The sequence below is a fragment of the Accipiter gentilis genome, chromosome 30, assembly GCF_929443795.1.
Source record: "Accipiter gentilis chromosome 30, bAccGen1.1, whole genome shotgun sequence".
Taxonomy (NCBI): Eukaryota; Metazoa; Chordata; class Aves; order Accipitriformes; family Accipitridae; genus Astur; species Astur gentilis.
The window spans coordinates 6,470,150-6,491,737 of record NC_064909.1 but is presented as its reverse complement, the minus strand read 5'-3'; the positions used below and the strand labels follow the sequence as shown (position 1 = coordinate 6,491,737).

Sequence of the window (21,588 nt, the reverse complement as noted above, 5' to 3'; positions counted from 1 at the left end):
ATGTTTTTATTTTGCTGAGTTAGTTTTCTACCAGCTGGCAAGGTGAACCAACTCCAGGGGTGATACAAGAAATCAGAGCTAATACAGAAGCAGCAATGGCTGAAAACAGCACTCCTAGTTTTTCTTGGGAGACTTCAAGACCTTAAAGCACCCATTCTAAATCACATGATTGCCTCTTACAAATACACTTACTTTTTGAGATTGTAGACCTGTTGCGCTAGCTTCTACAAAAAACTAGTGAAAGAAAGTAATGGTACCAAACAGATTTACCACTTCCAGAAACAAAGATAAATGGCAAACAGATGCACCACAGGGTAGTTGCCTATTCTCAGGAACAGACAATCCTGCATGAGGGCAGAGCCCCATGCACCTCTATATTAAACAATCAAAGAAGGTCTCTTTACTGGATAGTCTTCTGCTTTGGCACAGGGAGAAGCCAACTTTATAGAGTTTCCTTGACTCTTGATTTTGATTCCTTCATCATTCAGGGGTGGAGAGGGGGCTTGGGAGGGAGCCATTCAAATGAGCCTGACACATTGAGCTACTGCTGATTTGCCAGATTCCAGTGTCCTCAAGTGTGACACAGCATTATTATTCAGTGTCCTGTATTTAAAATCAGAAGTGATTTAATCTGGCTTTCTGCCATCCCGCTTGCTGACATGCTGACACCACCTAAATAACGCATAGATGTGTGACCACACTACTTTCATGCCACATGCTGAGACAAATAGACAACACCTGCTATTATTATTAGCCACATCTTAGATACCTTGGAAATGTGCAAAATGAACATCAAAATTAATTCAGACATGTTGTGGTCTCCAGCTCCAAACTTCTTCATTAGGACTCAAAAGGAACCTGTGCATCCACTGTGATTAAAAACAGATTGCTGATTTTCTTCTCACATCCTTTAAAAGTCACCCTTCTAAGATTGTTGATAAATAACTGAGTTTATTAACTGACACAAGAATTTCCACCAGCAAGGCTTTTCTCTGTACAGTGTTGACTGAAAAAAACATTCAGAAGAAAGCTCAAAGAGTAACAAACCCCCAGTTCTAGACTGCAAAGTTCTAGCTATAAAACTATCATCTAATTAATATCAGACACTGTTCCCTGCTAACATTAGCCAGTCTACTTCTCTTCTGATCATGTCAAAATATAAACATACCAATGTCATCAGGGCATGCTCATTAAACCAAAGTGAAATTGTGGTTTTCACTGGAGAACACTGTAAAGCAAAGATAGCACATCTGATATATCACCTGTTTCTTACATGACCGTCTTTTATAATCTAAATGTCATACAACCTCAACCATACTGAGACCAGACAGCAATATATACTGCTTTTCACAGGGTATTTAACAAGGTTGAAAGTTATTATCTATATCACTGGTTCCCAAGTATCATTACATACACCCTCCTTTCCAATCCTGTGACTGCCAAGCAGAGAAAGTGGCTGGTTGTATTTTTACCTTTCTATGGTGTACAACAGTAGAAAACTTGCTTGTCTTCTTCATTTCACTGAGCCTATGCTGTCAGAACAGGACTGTGATACACACTTCTCTCGTGAAGACACACAGGAGTAACTGTTAAGTCAGAGGGAACAACAAAATAAATAAAAAAAAAAAAAAGAAAGAAAAAGAAAAATCAAGTCTTTAGAATTTGGGATGGCTGTATTGTTGTGGAGAAGTCACCTCAGTCCTCACTCTGTGGCCAGCACCAGGGAATTGCACCTATGTAGGTATGCAGTTCCCTACTGACTTTAGATTCCCAAAGCCTGAAATAAAAGAATATCTGGCTCCAAACCACTGAGCTGTGCAATTAGATGATAATTTCTCAGAGAAAATCAGATATACAGCTTGAAATGCCTTGCCCAAATAAATTCCTTCAGAAACTTTGGAAACTAACACACATGAAAAAAGAAAGGGAGGGGTTCTTTTTTGTTGGTTTTTTTCAGCTCCTATGAAACAGTCAGAGCACACAGAAACTTGGTCTATTTCTGCTCAAGGATGAATACATTGGACAATAATCTGTACTTGTCCACATTGTTCAAAAGGATCGGCATTTTGAGAGTCCCAGACCAAGACCAATTCTTTCTGTTTTCTCCATTAAGAAGACCAGGAATCTTGTGGTCTTTTTTCAAAGGAATGTCTTTGTCCAGAATCTTGCCTCAGAGATTCATTTGCACTATGTTATTTAGAACAGAAATGAACACTGGCATGACTTCCTAATTTATTTAGTAAATCTGTTCTCAATCTACTTTATTCCAAGCATTTTTATAGACAATTTCTTACATGTTCTACTCTGAAGCTCTGTAATTACACACACACATGGGTCAAACTTTCTCTTGACCAGAACAGACTCGTAGTAACTCCAGTAAATTGAAAGTAAAAGTTTGGGGAAAAGAGTAAGTTGGTTGAGAAGATAACTTACTGTTCAAGATGTGATTTCTTTTCTGACAGTTGCTATGGGTAATGTAGATGCCCCTGACACAAAAGTGAGAAAGCCTGTCTTGTGGAGGTTTTGTACAGTTTTTGTTTTGCCTGGGGTTTGGATTTCACAAGGCTAACTAGATTGCCCTTGTCTAGGAAACCCTGGGGGTAAAGCCAGATGGTGTCTGTGTGCAAGACAGAAAGAGTGAAAACTGGGAAAGGGTAGTGGCTGAAAACCAGGGAATAAAACCCACTGAACTAGACAAGTGAGTAAAATATAAAAAGTTAAGAAGAAGTTATGAAGTGGCACGACAAGGGTAATGAAGTGTGCTTGCCACAAGCAAAAATGTGAGTATTTTGAGGGGAATGTCAAAGTTCATTCAAAGCTTCTTTCAGCAAGGTTTTTTTCTCTCCCTCCTCAATGGAAGTCTTGTGAGAATTCTCTTAGCTTCAGAAAATTCCTCTAAATTCTTGTTGCCAGATATATACCTGTATATGCAAGAATTAATTATTCCAAACAAGTCCAGTGTTACACCAGTAGCAAGTAAAAATAGCACAACTTGCACATTCTTACTGAGACCTAGCTCAGCAGTCAGCAGCACTGCTGGAATGGTCAAGGATAAAAGCTCCTGTTATGTGGTAACATGATTTGACTGTTTCTTCTACCAAAATGTCCTATTTAAGTGACTTAAAATGTACAGGTAAGGCTCATATTTTGTGCAGCTGAAAGTGCATGAACACTGAGAGAGCAAAATCTGGGTGAATGTGAGCTACTGACAGCAGTAATGAGTCTCTTTGAGAGGAAATGGTGCACTCTTCCTGTCATTGTGGTTTCTCTCTTGATGGTGGAGGGGGAAGGAGCAATGTAAATGGAGACTTTGCCACATTCAAAGGCAAGATCTTCGGATGGTGAGGCTTCCTTGCATTTTATCTGGTGTCCATATTTACAAACTTGAGCACATGTGGTTTCACAGAAATGTTCAGAACAGAAGATAGAGGCGATGAGCAGCACATACGTGACCTGTTTCCTGTGGTGGTTGAGAAGGGTGTGCTGGACGCCAGGCCAGGCTGCTGGGGCAGCAGTGAGAGCTGTGGCACACAGTCAGTGACACCGTCAGATTTCTGGCAAGAAGCTGGGTGTGAGGACACAGGATGCACATACATACGTGAGCCCAATCAGAGTCCAGAGGCAGCTAATTTCCTTGCTTGTAAATTGTGTTGTTTGCAGACCAGTTTCAAGTGACACATAAAATAGCATTTTTTTTATACACATAATGATTATTGCCCCACTCATACAGCATTTTGAACATTTTCTGTGAAAAACAGTGTTAGGTGTTTTTATTTTCTACTATCTACATTTTAGCTTTCACATCTAAAAAGGATGTACTGTTCTACATAGAGGTGTAATCTCTGCTTGATTGTTTACAATTCCAGTGTTATACCCTTTCTTATCTGTTCACTTTGGCTAATGTGGCTTGATGATTTCACTCTGTGTTTTCCCTTTTCAATTGTATACATCAGATAGCAGATATCATACTTCCCTTCTATCATGTGACACATTTTCATAACGCAGAGTGACAACGTGGCAGACTTATTTTCACAAAGAATTAGCCTTGATCTACTCTACAGCATTTCATAGAAACTAGCACTAATTTTTACAGTATAAATTAGGGAATGCAAGGTATAGACAGTACTGTGCTTGCAAATATTAAATTCAATGTGTTACATTTCTGCAGAAAATCAGTACTCACTCAATTAGCCTGAAGAATCATTTGTTATTTAAGGCTAATTCTATTTCTGAAACAGCCTCTTTAAAACTGTATTATCTACTTCATCACTATGCTAGCCTGCCATCTCTGATATGACTGATGCTTTGGAAGACATTGCCGTGAAAGGAGACTACGCTTGCAGCAGTGTAGTTGAAAGCTAATGAACTGTCATCCATCTTCTGTCTTACAGTATGTGCTTGTATAAACAACGGGGAAATCAGGGGCTTATTTAGGCTGCACTGAAAAGTGGTGAATCAGAGTTTCACTGAAAATTTGTTGAGGGTGCTAGGCCATAATTTTAAAGGTGTTCAATATTCCAGATAAATGCATACTTAGCTTTCTGTAAAGAGCTTAGGTACCTTATCTCCACTTAACTACAGCTCAAGGTGAGTGCTTTCAAACTCTTCAAAATTGCAATAGGCAGCTACTTGAATGTTAAAGGCCTGCATACTCTTAAAAATCCGAACCCCAGTTCTTGATGACGAGTAGTCTTAGCCTGCCAGGTCAGTTCAGTCTTGAGCACTGCACCGTATGAGTGTTACCTACCTACACACTAGAACTAGGCAATTACCACCCATCTGAACAGTAACTCAGAAGTAATGAATAAGAAACATCCCTCTTGGCCTGTACTGGAAGCAAATAGAGGTAAAAGGCTAACCATTCCATTATAACTATCCTAAGTCTCAGTCTTACCACTCTTCATACCTCTAATTAAGCATGCAAAAAATAAATATCTTCCTGACAGTCTTTCTTCAGGCTTGGTATGAGTGATTTGACAAAGTCCAGAAAACTGCTGTGAAAAGATGTGAAACAATTTTTCATTCTAAGAGAAACAATTTTTCGTTCTAAGAGCTATTTTTTTATTCTAAAGAGATATTATTTTTTTTTATTTCAAGAAAATGTAACAGCATTCTAAAGTAGGATCAGTATATCTCAAACTACAGCAAAGCCTACACACTCCAGTTACAATAAATAAAATTTTAAAAAAAAGTTACTAGCAATAATTTTTTTAAAAGACAGAAGAATTTGTGCTTTTAAGATTATATCAGTGAAAGATCTAGCAAGCCAAAGTGCTTTCCTTTTCCATTCCAACTAAATCATACACTATTCAGGGTAGAAATTTGGCACGGAACTCTGTTGGATTATCCCTACATTGTGGCTGAACTGGTTTCTTTATCCTTTTTTGATAGATAGATGTCTAGCCAAGCCCTGAATATCTTCAGTGGTGCTGATTCCAAACCTTCATTTGGCAGCTGGTTTCCTTGGCTATTAGTCCTTATGTTTATAAACTTTTCCCTGATATATAACTCTAATTTTCCCCTCATAATGCTTAGGGCCACTTTTTTTTTTCTTTCTTTCTTTCTTTATTATTAACTAATGAGAATAATCATCTCTTTATCTGTTTCTTTCTATTCTAGACAATAAGAGGTCACTTTAAACTTCCTGGAATTAACGTGATTAATTCTCTCAACATCATACCATGGGTCTTATTTTGCAAGCCTACCATCACTTTTCTTACATAGCTCAAGATTTAGCCAACTTTTTTTAAACAAAATATCTAAAATCAGTTCCAGTACTTCAGCATGTGACCATAAATGACCATAAACAAGACTAAAGTTTTCTCTTCTCATTATGTATATTTCCATGGATTATGTTGTATAAATGGTTACACTAGTTGACTCTGTGGACCTTTCATCAGGCTAGAAAATGTAAGAGTTTGTAGAGCTGAAAAATATCAATGCTGCAAAAAAGAATGACGCTGATTGTTGAGACAACAGTTGGAAAGACTAATTCTGATCAGCAAAGAAATGAAATTGTAGATCAGTATCAGTGTTAATCCTACTGAATTGGGAGGCTGGTGTATCTGTAACCACTACAAGACAGTTAAGTAGGGTCAGAGAAGGAGAGATTTATTTTAGAGGGAGTAAAAACAATGTGAGAAAAGGAGCAGTGGGCTGCAAATTAGCACTTTGAAAAGCTGCTGAAAAGGAGACACCTTAGGAGCTGAAGAAGGACCTGTAAGTGGCTGAAGAGTTTTGGGGAGCTGTTTGTACATTGGGAAGCTACAGAAGATTGACTACATTAGCCATGCAGTGCCAAGCTGTGTCACTCAACAACAGTTCATGGCTGAGGATCCTGGGAGGAAGGAGGCTGAACTGCATCTGAATGCAGAGAAAGGTGAAGTAAGCTAAGTCCTATCTTCTTCTAAACAATTCCTACCTGCTAACAGTTTCTTCCTTGGCATGTGCAGAGTTTTGTTCATTCCCTCCCAAGGTGCCCAGGCATGGTCCTCAGCGCAGTATAGTACACCTTTACTGCATAAATTCCATTAGGTGCATTAGAACACAGAAGTTGTTTAGTGGACCTAGCACTCAGTTGGATTTTCACAAAAATCACCATTAAATCAAAAGTAGTAAGTATCTGATAGCTTCTGGCAATTCTACTAAATGCGTATTTGCCCTAAGTGTCTTTGAACAACTGACTGCAAGCGCCTTGATTGGTCATTGCAGCTTCATGGATCAGACAACAGGATGTGTGAACACACACAGAAAGACGGATCACAACAGTATGACTCTGGGAGTCTTTCCTATGAACAGGATGAGCACTTGGTTCAGACTGTGTTTGCTCAAGCTTCCGGACACATCTCATTCTCATCAAACATGCTCATATGACTAATGGAAGCTGTACCAGAGTGTGTCCCGTGCACTCATTAATGTAATTTGCCAAAGCATTCTCACACTACTAACCCAGCATGCATCTTTCTAGTTACCATGTAATCATTACATTTTGTCAGTAGTTACAGTACCAAACGTTGCCAAGACCATTCAAATATTTTTGACCATTTGTCTAGTTCAGTTCCAACCATGAAAAGTAACTCAGTCCATTCCAATTATAAAAGAACTGCTTCTTCTGGGCATTCGTTGCTTGCAGTGACAATTAAATAACTTGTTTTAGAGTAGGAGTGTTACAGCCACCGAGTAGAAAACTTACCATAGCGTCAGAGCTGACCTTGTTTGCCAGGTAGCTTTTAGCCACTCTACGATTTCCTCTGAGCTGTGAACCTTTTAACCCCTGCATGTGCATCTATATCAGCGTGTTCAAGGAACACTTATTTCTGCATCTCACTGTCCCCTATCATCAAGCTGAGGATTATTACCAAGTTCTTCTTTTCACTGGAAGACTGGCACTTTTAGGACATGGGCAATGTGGTTCCTTTCTTAAATAAAGGGAGTCTGAGTAATTCTGCAAAGCCATGAAGACCAAACTCTGCATACAGATTTATTCTAACACCTTACATCATTTCAGCTTTTGAAGTTCTGACGTCCAAAATAACTTTATCAACAAAGTGCATCTAGGGGAATTGTTTTCCTGACACTGAGGACAAAATTCCCCAAATCAGAATACTGCACTTGAAAGTTTTCTTAAGACTACAAGAATTTGTTGTGCCTATATCTGTCTGCTCAATAATTTGCTGCTAAGCATTACTACTGTATACAAACCATTTGGCAGCATTGCTTCCAGATTGAAGAGCCACTAGATTCAACCTGACATTGAGAAAAGTTCTGCCTTGCTGGAATACCTATTTTTGCATTTAGATTTACATCTTCCACTAGCTTGCTGTAGGATGCCACATACCTAGTTGGTTACCTGGAGCCTGCAACTGCAGTCTTTGATAGAAGTAGACACACAAGCCTGCTCTCTGGTGGAACCATTCCCATTGACGTGCAGTCTAGAGGAATGCCACTTTGAAATCATTCCTGCATAAAATGTTTGCACGGCCATTAGGACATCTAGCAAGGCAGCAGGAGACCTCATGCTCTTGGGCTGCTGCTGGTGCCTGTTATCATTCAGGTCCTATATGCTTCAGCCAGTACCAGAATGCTGAAACACAGGCCAGAGCAAGTTCACTGGAGTTCGATGAAAACAAAAAGCACAGTAACCTTGAGGAAGCAACTGGGACTATCTGCATAGCTGTGGCCAGCCCTCTGGCCATACGAGCTACCCACCTGAGCCTTCCAAAGCAACAAGGTACCTACTACACATCTTAGGAAGCCAACAGATATATGGGAGATCCAGGATTAATTAGCAGGAGGAGATAATCATCTCACTACTCGTCCAGAGACAGAAACGTAGTTGCTGAACCTGTCAGGTCCTGGGACAACCTGGCAGTACCAATTTCAGCAGCAGACATGGGTGCTAGTACGCCATGCTGTTCCTTGCTTACTGACCAGAACACCTTGCTGGGAGGCTTACAGTGCTCTTGAGCTGTTATGGCCAATCCTCTGATGCTGCTGATTCACTTAAAGCCTATGGTCTGGTATCTGAACAGCACTTGCTCCTACTTCCATACCACATTTAAGGGCAGTGAGGATTTAAAAGCCAGAATCCCTTATTAAACAAGGGGAATACTGTAATGCTTTTTGATGTTCAGGGACACTGGACCTTGCCATCTCCAGACCAAACCAGTTAAATATGGCGACATTTCAGGCATGAGCTGCATTTTTATATGGTTTTGAGGGTGGCAGAAGGTATGATTTTAGGTGGATGAAAGGAGAAGAATCAGGTCAACTAAATTAATTGCCTGAATACTTCCTAGAACAGCTCAGGAGAATCAAGTTCTAATCTGAATAAAGTGTCAGGGAGACTAGAAACCTTGTTAATATGAATACCTACATAAAGTCACTAATTTAAATGAAAGCAATTGCTGATAACAATACTTCAAATTTACAAAGCTCATTATAGCTGGAATTCTAACAGCACTTAGTCTAAACCTAAATCTGACCATTTAAGTCTATGGTAAAACTTCCACTGACAACTGCAGAAGCAGGCTGAGGCCTCGTGGAAACTTTTTTTTAAAGATCTTTTAAACTTTCACCTCACTGCTTTAAAGCGTTTTGCAAGCACATACACCTCAGAGGTTTTATATAGCTGGTGAGTAAGCTAAAACATATGAGGAAGAAATAATTTGTTCTAAGCCGCAGAAGAAATCTGTGTCAGAGCCAGAAATTGGACTCAGAAGTGTTGATATCCTGTTCTTCTCTGTGGCATGGGAAAGTCTTCTCACTGAGCTTTCAAGTCCACAGGGTAGAAATGATACTATCAGTGAGTTCAAGCTGCTTGAGTTGTTTATGAAGAAAAGTGGCCATGATGTAGCTCTACAGTTTTCATTTCCTTATTACAAAATGGAGATAATTCTTATTTTAAAGCATCCATTCCAGCTTAGTCAGGGTGAGTTTAAGTGCTTAATGCACTTTAAGTAGAGACCATAGGAACTGTAAAAAACCTGATATGTTTCATCAGATCCTTTCAGCTGTAATGGTCAAATATTTAAGGAAAGAAAAAAAAAAACAATAGACATGACAGAAGCATACTGAAAACATTTCAAGTTTCCTTCCTATTTTATATTACAGGAATCAGGAAGACAAATAGAGTCTTCTCCCTGAAATGCTTAACTTTCTCTCTGAAAAAAAAATTTCAGCATGTGACCTCTAATAAATGTCAGTTCTTTGGGAAAATGAAGAAACAGTGTATAAAATAATAATTTAAAAAAAAAAAAAAAAAACACAGAAGAAAAGCAGAAATTAGACAGTGACAAAACGGCATTGTGGCAGATTTCAGGAAATATATTTTCTTTTCCAGTGTTACATTCCAAGATATTTTTAAATCACAGATATTGAAAACAGATTCCCATACAATTCTTAATCAGTTACAGTAGCCAACAGGGTTAGTGGTTCCTAACATGTGGCAAAAAATATAATATTTCTAACTCAAGCCATGTCATGTTGGTATTTTAACCAGCATTCCTCATGCTATTGTTACAGTTCCACTAGTTTCACAGCATTTGATTCTTTCCGAATGTAAGAACACAGTATCTCCCTTTCTGACATTAACAGCAAGCAGTATAATCATAATAACCATGGTTCTTTTCATTCCACTATCTCAAGATACTTTGATCCTTACTCCTGATTTTGTAGATGGAGAAACTCCAACTAAGAATCACGAGGTGACTCTCTGCAGTCAGCCAGGAGTAAGGTCGCTGTAGGGCCTAGAATGGAAAAATGAGCAAAAAAGCAGCACTTCACAAAATTTTAGAGCAAATCTGGTCTCACACACAAAAGACTTGGACTTCTAATCGTCTACCCCTAATCTGCACCACAGCAATGCTGCTCTCATGTATCTCCAGGGCAGCATTACTCCCTCGCTCTGAAGTTGAGATCCCAACCCACCAGACACAGCCAGTACACAGCTCTGTAATCCCCTTAGAGGTGACAGCCTCTGAGGGGGATCCCTGAACAGGGGCGACTGTCCCCCACAGAGGCCAGGGAGAGTGATGCTCCACTGAAAAGCTGACACCATGGTCCTTCTTCTGCCACTCGAGACTCTGCCCCTGGAGAGAAAGGGGCACAGCGAGGCACAACCTGTTGTGGGTGCTCCCGCACACAAGCCATGACCCACCACATCTGGCATGTGGCACATGCCAGTCCTTACCCCTGTGATTAGCATCAGATTCAGATGTTAGGAATCCACATGCATTGGGGCAGCATGTTAAGTCTTATAAAATAAACTATAAAAAGTATTACTCATCTGTGAGACACTCCTCATTATTTAGTGAAACTTACGGTTTATGCAAAACACATTGAAATAAATCACATTAACAAAACCTACCTGATTTCATAAGCAGCTTGTATCCAATATTTAGTATTTTAAAACCCATTAAACACTTCATTTAACAATGGAGTAACTAGAAAATTCTGACATAAAAGCTCTAAAAGAGATTTGAACTATTCATTGAATGGTAACAGAAAGAGATTCTGAAAGAGATCTTCAAAAGCTTGCTGCAAAGCTTTATCAACATTTTTAAGAGAAACCATTCCTAGTCATCTATTATAAAACAAAGCAGAGGTGCATATAAAAAAAACAAAAAAAGAGTTCCTGTCATTAGTGCAGAATATTTCAGAAGAAGCTGCAAAATCCTGAAGAGGTGCCATTTACAACACTGGATGGGCTTTTTGTTCTCCATCAACATTGCTAAGAGTACAAAGTGGCAAATCACATATTACCAAAAAATTCAGTTTGCGGATGACCAAGCATAATTATAAAACTGGACAGGAAGGATGGTGATGGGTGAAAGACATGAAATCTGGAAAAGCTGGATAATTATGTTTCAAAATCGACATACTATTTTTACACACACACACACACAAAAATTAGAGTTGAGTTTTTAATTTAATTTCAAGTTAATCTGAATCTGTTTGTTTGGGGTTTTTCAACAATATCATTTTTCCTTACATTCTCTGAGGTTAGAGGTAAGAAAAAACAAACACCACCTGACCAACAGTAGGGAAAGGCTCGTTCCAGGACACACAGGGATGGTTACCCGTATCCTCCATAAAATACAACAGTGGCTTGCAAAGTACTGCTGACTTATCTGATGCAAATGCTGCAGGCAAATTAAACATTTTGAAATAACCTTCTTACTTTACAACAGTTATTAATGCACTTCAAATGCAAATTTTACTTTTCGTAATTCAAAATAGGAGTTCCCGGAGAGCATGATATGTACCTGGATTGAAAGTTGTCAGTTTTATTTATATCAAAAATATATTTTAAAATTGAAATGCTAGATTTAAAATTAAATATTTGATTAAGATGATCTGATATTTGCCAAACTTCACCACCACAGTCACAAATACAATTACAAGGATTTGGCCTCTCTTTTTCATGTATCATCTAGGAAATTTATAGAAATGAAACTAACCCTAAACCAACAATGCCCATTGCCCTTCAGAAACACTGATGTCCAAGCTCAGTGCATTTGTTTTCTTGCAAGGACGTCAGCAGTATATTTAGCACCAGGGTGGAAATAGGGGAGGTTAAACTAAAAGACTCATATTACATATTGCAGGTGTCATATTCCCACTCTTGTGCTGCTCCTGGATTTATGGCCTGCTTATTTCATGGTTTCTTTTGAAGCATTTTGACAGACAACTGCTTCTCTGCCTAAAACTCAATAACAGCTTTAGTATGATATACTAGATGTGCAGAGGAAGCCTTCCGTAGAAAGTGATATTATTTTTCCAAAAGAAAATGGTGGGGGGGGTGTTTGTTTCTTTTGTTTTGAAGTCACAACAAGCAGATGAAGCAGCAAATGGAAGGGGAATTAACTGTATATACAATAAACACAATAATTTCTGCTTCATATATTCAACTTGATTGTAATACAGAATTACTCTGTATGAGAGCAGGTGAGGCCTTAGAGACGTACAGAGTTAAATGTAGAGACGCTGTTGAGATGCTAAAAGCTGAGATATTGCTGCTGACCACAGAGAGCAAATTACAATTAAGTACACATCTTTCCGGGAAGTTTGCCAAGGAAAAACCAGGGAGAGGCGGTTGTCACTGCTGCTTTGCCTGTGCTAGGGAAAAATGGAGATCTAGTTGCTGTAACTCGTACCAAGAAAGCAACTGCACTCAGAGTACAAATCAGTGCTAATGAGACAAATCAGGAAACCAACTCTGAGAATGAGTTCAAAGCACAAAAGTAGAAATACTTCACCACTGTCTGCATTATCAGCTAAGCACTGGGGCAACGGCACCACTGCTGGCTGTTGCTGTAGCATGGTATTTTGTTTTGCACAAAACCAGCTTCACAGACTAAAGACAGAAAAGCAGGGGGGGAAAACTTCAGATGTAGTGTTACAGCAGGAGAAACCAGGTATATTGTAGAAGCAAATAAAGGTTCAGGCAGAACTTTTGCCTTTGATAAGAGGATACCAGGAAGAACTGAAACCATGGAGGTACAGTGATAACAGCAGAACACAATCAGGAAGATTCATACGGAGCTGAATTTCTTCAGCAGGCAAAGGAGAGGGAAAGGTAACAACAGTGGCAACGTTGTAGCCCATAAGGAGAAAAAGATGAAAAGGATCTCAGCCTACCACTCCCTGTATTGGACTGAAAATTGAGATTCGTTCTACTAGGGGACACAAATTGAGAGGGAGGACAATGGTAAAAGCTAATGGGAGCCGGGAGATGTCACATCCTACGTAATTTCAGTACTTCTTTGCTTCCTTAGAGAGAAACTGTCTGATCCAGCAAGAAACAGACTATTCTGACTTTTCAGTCAGGTCAAGATATCTTTCAAAGTTTTCTACCAGTCTTTGCTGGTAATACATGGTACTAATACTTCTATACTTGAGATTCAGAGAAGTGGCTGTCACCCACAGCCTGAGCATGGTCAGCAGCGTTGACATGTTTCTGCCATTCTAACTAAGCAGAGGGGGGGCTCTTCAGCACCAATCTCTCATGTACCCTGGCAAGCAACTTACCTCTGCAAATGCTTTCCTGGTTGGCTAGTTTTGTTCTGGGCCCAATGTTAGCTCCAGTTCTCCTCTCTACCATCCTGGTTGTTACAAGAACTTCCTTCTGTAATTTCTCATTATCTTTTCAATGTGCAAAGTTATCATTTACTAAACGCCATAAATTAGACTCTCCTCCACACAATCCTTAAGTATGTCTTTACGTGTACCACTGGATCAAAGAGCCTTTACTTTTTTTTCTGTGTGAGAAAAACCCCTTTTGGTGTGAAAAGAAATATACTGGGAGTTTCACCTTGCATGATTTCCTGAGATCCTCAGTAAGCAAAGAACTTTTATACTACTGCCTCTCACCATCTCTCAGCCTCTCACAGGGCTGGCCATCCAGGCTGTACCCAACCATGGCTAATCTGAAAAAAATTTCACAAGGAACAAAACAATACAGATGCAAAAGCCCAATTTCAAGCATTATATTTCTATGTAAGTTAGTAGCTGTCTCCTTTGTCATTTTAGGAGTGATGAGTTGGACTTATGGGCCTTCTCCTGGGAGATTTCCTTTCCTGTTCCACCCTCTACAAAAATGCTGGTGGTGGCACTTCACAGGGGTCTCTTGATGCAAAGAAAGCAATGTCACAGGCATGCTACAGACACCAAACTCATTCATGAGTCCAAGGTCTCCTTTTAACTCAAATACTGTTTGATAATGAAAAAAAGTTTAGGACCCAGAATTTACTTATACGGTTTCTATAAACTCTCAATCCAGGAACAACATTCAAGGGTTTAATTGCACAAAAGGCACATCACCAACCTCTCACTCTTAATGACCTGTATTAACGCTGAGCCTCAAATAACCCGCAAACACAATAATACCCCAGTGAAAAAGTAATCAGTCTTGACCGTTGTGCACATTTATCTGTGTGGTATTATCACAGAGTTCAGAAATTGGAACCATCTCACAAAAAAAGAGAGCATTAAAACCATTTGGAAGCCCCCAAAGTACATGAGGAAGCGTGTGCTTTGCTGCTGTCTGGCAGTAACCTCTTCCGTGAGTCCTTTGCCAGTCTGACCATGCACAAGGCTGCAGGACTGCAGCAGAAACTGATTAAAATATGCATGGGCACGTGTGTGTGCGCGTGTTTATATGTATACACACACATATCTAAGTATGTGCTAAGGAAAGAAAGGATGCAGGGAAGACTTTAAAAAAGCTTTTATGCAGGGCAAGCTTAAGGAAGTCAGGGACAACCGCTCCTGGTAAACTGATCTGAGATTAAGAAAAAAAGGAAATGGTCTCCTTTGATGAAGGAGTTTAGAATAGGTACAGCTGCATTGTGCAGGAACAGGAACTTGGTAATAAAAACACTCTGACGTGGCATTTACCCCAAAACATCAGTGAGTAAAAATAAATACACATCCACAGAGCTTAGGCTATTCTGGTGCATCTTAAATCACTTTTATGCATCACAAGATCTGGGACATGCTGGAAATTAGGCTTCTAGTGATTATTTAGGGTTGCTGCAACCAGTTACTGGACATTTGTGTCTTTTAGGTAGTTGTGTATAATGTGCTTGGGAGGCAGCATCTGTGGGCAACAAAGTTCTGCATTAGGAACCAGTTATTTAAGGAAAATTAGTGCCCTAAGCCAGGACCTATATCACACATGTTCTTTGTAGGGTTCATCTCTTTTGCTTATTAAGGCTGTTTGCATGGATTGCTACTGTCCTAAAGTTGCACAAACTGAAGTCCTCTTGTTCTCACTCATTTGGGCTACTTTTTTCCAGTCCAGTACAGCTGTCAGTCAGGATGTGATCTCTTTGAGAGCAACAAATGAGCCAGATGCATAGTTCAATGGCCAGACACTTCAAGTCATAACAAGCTAGTGAAGCGAGCTAATTTAGCTTGCAAAAGAATTAGACTTTATTAGCCACTAATACCACTTTTTGCCCTGCATAGCCCTTTAACCAGCTGCAGCTCCATTGACATCACATTTTGGAAAGATTACGAGTGGCACATCTGATTACGGAAAGCTTAGAGGGCTTCCTGGAGCAGCTACCACTTACTAGGACAGCAGAGGAATAAACTTAAATTACCACACTGTAGGCATTCATATGGGATAAATCTTGTCATTGGGACCACAAATTCTGCAAGGCATTTTTGCCTGTGTCTAATTTTTATCATATGTTTACCACATGTATAGATATGTAGTAAAAGGCATGCATATTAATAAATTAATGAATTGAGGCCAGAGCTGATGGAGAACTTGTACAGAATTGCATATATACATATATATTTTTAGATGTATGTGTATATAGTCACGTGTGTGTATATATATATATTTGGGTTTATGTCATCATGTTTAGTCCTGGTTTTGGAGTCAGTGATGGACTTATAGGTACTTCGTGTTTTTCTGTCTTCTTGGTTTCTGAGAATGAAGGAGAGTTAATAGTCCAGCTGCACTCATAGACTGTAACTTCAGATATATTTTATATCAATGCCTATGATTTATAAACCCTGGCTAAACCCAGTGTACTTACATTTTTTTCCTATGCAAGTGTCAGACTGCAGTGTGTCCTGGTTTCAGCTGGGATAGAGTTAACTGTCTTCCTAGTAGCTGGTACAGTGCTATGTTTTGAGTTCAGTATGCGAAGAATGTTGATAACACTGATGTTTTCAGTTGTTGCTCAGTAGTGTTTAGACTAAAGTCAAGGATTTTTCAGCTTCCCATGCCCAGCCAGCGAGAAAGCTGGAGGGGCACAAGAAGTTGGCACAGGACACAGCCAGGGCAGCTGACCCAAACTGGCCAACAGGGTATTCCATTCCAACAGGGACGTCCCATCTAGTATAGGAACTGGGAGGTGGGGGCGGGGAATCTCCACTCAGGGACGAGCTGGGTGTCGATCGGTGGGTGGTGAGCAATTGCCCTGCGCATCATTTGTACATTCCAATCCTTTTATTATTGCTGTTGTCATTTTATTAGTGTTATCATTATCATTATTAGTTTCTTCTTTTCTGTTCCATTAAACCATTCTTATCTCAAACCACGAGTTTTACTCCTTTTCCCGATTTTCTCCCCCTTCCCACTGGGTTGGGGGGGGAGTGAGTGAGCGGCTGCGTGGTGCTTAGTTGCTGGCTGGGGTTAAACCACGACACAGTGATACCATAAAACTTTGTGATACTGCTGTAGATTGATCAAAAATCACAAATTAACCGCTGATCTAGAGGATTAGTCAAAAGATGAAATTTATTTTAACCAGCTATGGCACTTCCTACACAGAAAAACAGTAGAAGCTCTTAACATCCTAACTAGCTGAGTACAGGCAAACTCACTTGATTTCACTTCAAAGGGTTCAAAGTCCAAGTAAGAAGCAAAATTATTTTTTACTCTGAATAATGTTTAAAGAAATAAAGTACAAGTAAGCTGCACAGGTTGCAATGTTGAGAAGAGAAAAAAATCTCAAAAAAATAGTGTATTAAACAAATAGCTTGCAAGTTTTCATTATTCGTAGTCTCGCTTTGAAGAAGGGGGAGAATGGCAAATAACATAGGTTCTCAGTCAAGCTATTTAGGTGAGGAACCCAAACCAGTTGCATTTTTTAGTAACTATAACCATAAAAAAGACCCATTAAGGCAACTGATGCCTAAAAGTAGTAAAAAGACTAGTAAGGGAAAGGCAGGGACATAACCTTACTTTCAGAATTGCCTACCTCAAAAAACCCAGGGCACACTGGGAATGTGCCTCAATCACTGGAAGGAGTAGTCCTGCTGTTTTAAGAAGCATGCCTCTCCTATAGTAGCAAGAAGTCTCCCAACAGATGGGCTACAATTTCAGCCTCATGCTATATCTTTTTTTTTTCCTAGTCTAATAAATAAGGAGTAAGTCCTGAAAGAATGTATTTCTCCTGGAATATAACAGTACAGCAGCAATTAACATGTTCTGGTATATCTAGGATGCTCAACACACTTTAAACCCAAATCAAGCAAAAAAAACCCCAAAAACACCAAAAAAACCAAAACAAACAAACAAACAAAACAAAACCAAAAAAAAACCAAACAAACAAACAAAAAAAAAAACAACAAAGAAGGTTGAATTATTTCCTTTAATGTAAGTGATATTTTCTGTGGATCAGATGCACGGCTAGCAGCATTTCTAACATCAACTTTTCATCATTTAGAAAACTGTAAGGAAGAAGTCCCTGGGACCAAACTGGAAATTCTGGTGGACATATTTCAGTATGGAACAGCTGAAACATGGACTCAAACCATGATTTAGCATTCATGGGTAGAATGTATGAAATAAAGGGAGCCCCTTCTCACCAAAAGCATATCTGAGCAGAGGGAGCCAATCTGACCAGAGTTCAGGCTGTGCCAATAGAAATAATAAATATAAACCCCCCTTGGACAGCATGAGGAGTGTTCTTCCTCCTTCTGTCACACACCAGCGTGGCTTTGATAAGAAAACCGTGGGTATACAACTTATACAAAGAGTGTTTGTCTCCGTCTTTCCTTCTGATCATGTTCTACAAAGTCTACCATAATGGATTCTCAACCTGGATGTTATTAATGAATGCAGTTGCAATCACCCTCTTTTTATGATTAGGCTGGAAAAGTTCCTACATAGTATATAAAAGGGTAGCCCCTTAAACATTTCTCTTGCACAGTGTAGGAAAAGTAAAGAATATAGCAGACAAAATCTCAAACATCTCACGGAAATGCAATTCCTCTCCCATGTTAGCAACACCAATTCTCAGCAGTGCCACAAGCAACATCTACCTTCACATTTTTACTTCACTTACAACCACAGAAATACCAACATGAACACAGGGCTGGTCTTCTAACTAGGCAATTGCTTATGCCACCCAAAGCAAACCTGAACAACATGACAGCTCGTCTGGCAGCTCTGCTGCTCCTGTAACTGGTGCTCCCCAGAGAAGGCAATAAGGATGGAGAAAAAATGTTGTGCAGGAAAAGCCACAAGGAAATACCTACCTTGTGATTTCCCCTTGCAAACGAACAGTAGCTATTAAAGGGTAGACCTGCTTTGTACAGCACACAGAAAGAAAACAAAGTATTTTAGAAAGGTCATTGCTGCAGAGTAGCAGGAGCAGAGAATCCCATTAACTCCAGTGAAGCTGGCTAAGATCACTGGTGAAAAAGGAAAACATCCTTTTAGGAAAAGCAAAACAACAAACCAACCAACCTAATAACATGGTTAAAACTAAGGTGAACACAAATAACGCTTCCTATCGGTGCAACACACCTACAACAGAGGGGAGCAGTAGAGAAGGGAAGCCACGCTGGTATCATGCCCACAGCAAAGACCAGCCCTGAGAATACATTTGCCACGTACCACAGTCAAAATAAGTGTCATCTGCATCGTGTGATGCTGCCAGGGATACTGTCAGTCTCAGCAAGTTTCTGGATTTGACGCATCAGGCATTGAGTTGCCATTGACCCACATGGAAAGGACAAACCTGAAAGGAGGGATTATGATTGGCACAGGCAACTTGGATTAAATCTGTACGATGGTAAAAATCAGGCTCAGATTTTTGCTTATATTTCCTCTCCCTCCCCCCTCCAGAGTGCTCGTGATTAAAGAGTGGAGAACAATGTTAGATCTCACACAGAGTCAGCACGGCATGAGACGGGGAGTCTGCACTGAAACGATTTTATGGATATATGCTTTCAAATGCAATCAAAACTTCCCTAGCACTGCAGCCCTTCTGCTCCCAAGGCTTTCCCAACCTCTGGGGGTTATTGGCAGTTACCTAAGGACTTATTTTAAAGAATAACTGGATAATCGCAGTAGTCTGGATCTGTCATAAACAACCAGTCACAGTGTAACATGGGACACTGCATTGCTGGGCACCCAGGTGGTCTGGGAGCACAGAGGCCCTGCAGCTGGGGCTGGAGCGATGAGGGGGATTTTGGAGTGCCCTTATCTCCTATGCAGTCAGCTCCTGGCCACAGAAAATATGCAGTTGTGCTTAAATTGGGGATTTAATTTGGGGGGATTGCAGTTACATGAAATCTCTGTAGAGACCCATATTCCCTGCCACCTCCCCCAGGAAATGAGTGTTTAGAGTTATTTGTCCCAGGTCAAACTAGCAGAGCAGTTTGGCTATCAGTTGCAAGGAGGTATGGGGGACTTACCAGATTATAAAATACTGAAGTGTGATGATTATTCAGCAAGTGCCCTCTCCAGTCACCACAACCAACATCTGCGGCTTACCAGCCAGAAACTTGGAGTCATGAAAACAGAGGCTGTTGACGAGCAAGCCACATGTGCTCATCTCCAGCCAGCCAAACTACCACAGCAAGAGCTGGAGTGCAGCACTGATGCACCTTAACTTTCAGTGAGGCATATCAGTCAGAGGCTGTTACTTCGTGTTCATTATGTATTATCTTGATGCTTATGTGATGCAGGCTCTTTCATAAATTGTTCAGTAAGGGGTTTTGGCAATGGTTTCATGTTACAAGGCTTCTTCTTATATCCCCCGCTGCCTCTTTCAGGCCCTGTCCACCCGTTCCTTGCAACTATTAATAAAGTGTCCCTTCCTCCAGCTGTGAGAGCAGGCTTTGCAGCCTGTTTTTAAGCTATTGTTGCACTTCTAACAATTAAGACTTCACAGCTTACACTTCATTATTTTCTTTCCTTGAATCCAAAGTGCATTTTTGAAGGAGCTATGTCAGCTGACATCTAGTCCTAAAAATAGGCATTCAAAAAGCTAAAACCTATAGAAATGCTTCCAGGACTTGGGTTTTGGGGGTTTTTTTCCAACGCCAGTATTTCTTTTAAATGAAGTTTCTTCTGCAACCCAAACAGTACTGCTCTGTTTTAGCAAGAAAGCATTCGAGGGAAAAGTTAACTCTAAGCCAACTATCCTGACAGTACCCATGCTCATGCTGCCCTTTTCAAAAACCTGTCCTCCTGCTACCCCTGCATTGGCTAGATTCACCCACACAATGGACAGAAAGATGGCAGACAAAGGTTAGATATACATTTTAATATACATTCTGTAGCTATTCCACATATGGTACAGTCAGCACTGATCTCGCCACCATCTTAGCAGAAGACCACATCTAAATCTTAGATAAAGCCCTAGAGTAATTAGGAGGTTACAGAAAAGAAGTGCAGAGTCAGAGTGCTGTTACACTGCTCAGCTTTGCTTCCTTTAGCCTGGACCACAGCAGGGTTAACGCGTTCCAGGTTCCAGCGCAGCAGTACCCAAATCTGCTCACCTCAATTCAGCAAACCAAAGATCAGACACTGAAATGATGAAGAGCGAACAAGGATTTTTATTGCATTCTTGTTTTCTTCTTTCATTTTTTTTGTGCGATATTGACAGACCAGACAGACAACTGAGTTTTAGAAGATGCATGCTCTGCACCCCTTTCAAGGCACCCTACTCTCAAATTTCTCAGGTTTGAACCCTTAAAAATGGAGGCGCTCAAAATAAACAACCACTTTGAAAATCTTGGCCTATATCCCAGTGGGGAGTGAATCTAGTCACGTATACACAACAACCTTCAACTACACAAAAATTAAGCATTAGAACAATAAAACCACAACAGGCAATATGGAAACAAAAACTCAGCATGATGCAGCAGCTGAGATCATATAGCTCTCCCTTATCTATTTAAATCTTAATTGATCACTACTTTGTTTGTTAGTCCTGTCATGAACCAGAACCTCATTGATTTTCTGTTCCTTGAAAAGCAACCCAAAACACAGTTCTTATGCCATCAAGTTTAAAATATGTGCAGTCAGAGCAATACTCTGTGCTATGTTTTACCTGTGCTGTCTCCTCTTCCTTACTGAATGCCTGAAGTGAAGAAGACCCAGATTTCTCTTATTAACTGCTGCCATTTCTGCTTTTTTCCAGTTGACTCCATCTTTCAGAGGAGTTGTTACTTCTGCAGTTCTGGTATAATTTTTGATTTAATGAGAATGTAAAGCTGTACAAAAGGTACATACTAGGTTAGTACTCTTCTTTTGTCTAAGCATACTCATTCACAAAATCAAAACCCATAGCCAGAAGTAACAGGAAGCATCAGTTATTGAACAATAAA

General features: G+C 40.0%; 1 long non-coding RNA gene across 2 annotated transcripts in view; it reads right to left on the bottom strand.

Annotated features, from left to right (window-relative positions):
- LOC126052780 (uncharacterized) overlaps window positions 1-21,588 on the bottom strand; it is a 47,299-nt gene that overhangs the window by 4,302 nt on the left and 21,409 nt on the right. The window contains exons 2-5 of one of the 2 annotated variants that reach the window (XR_007510146.1): window positions 21,312-21,474; window positions 1,473-1,586; window positions 1,169-1,228; window positions 790-869 (exon numbers count right to left, since the gene is read on the bottom strand). This is a non-coding gene — a long non-coding RNA (uncharacterized LOC126052780). Of the gene's footprint in view, window positions 1-789; window positions 870-1,168; window positions 1,229-1,472; window positions 1,587-21,311; window positions 21,475-21,588 lie in introns of those variants that run through there. The other variant, XR_007510147.1, reaches the window with a different exon arrangement.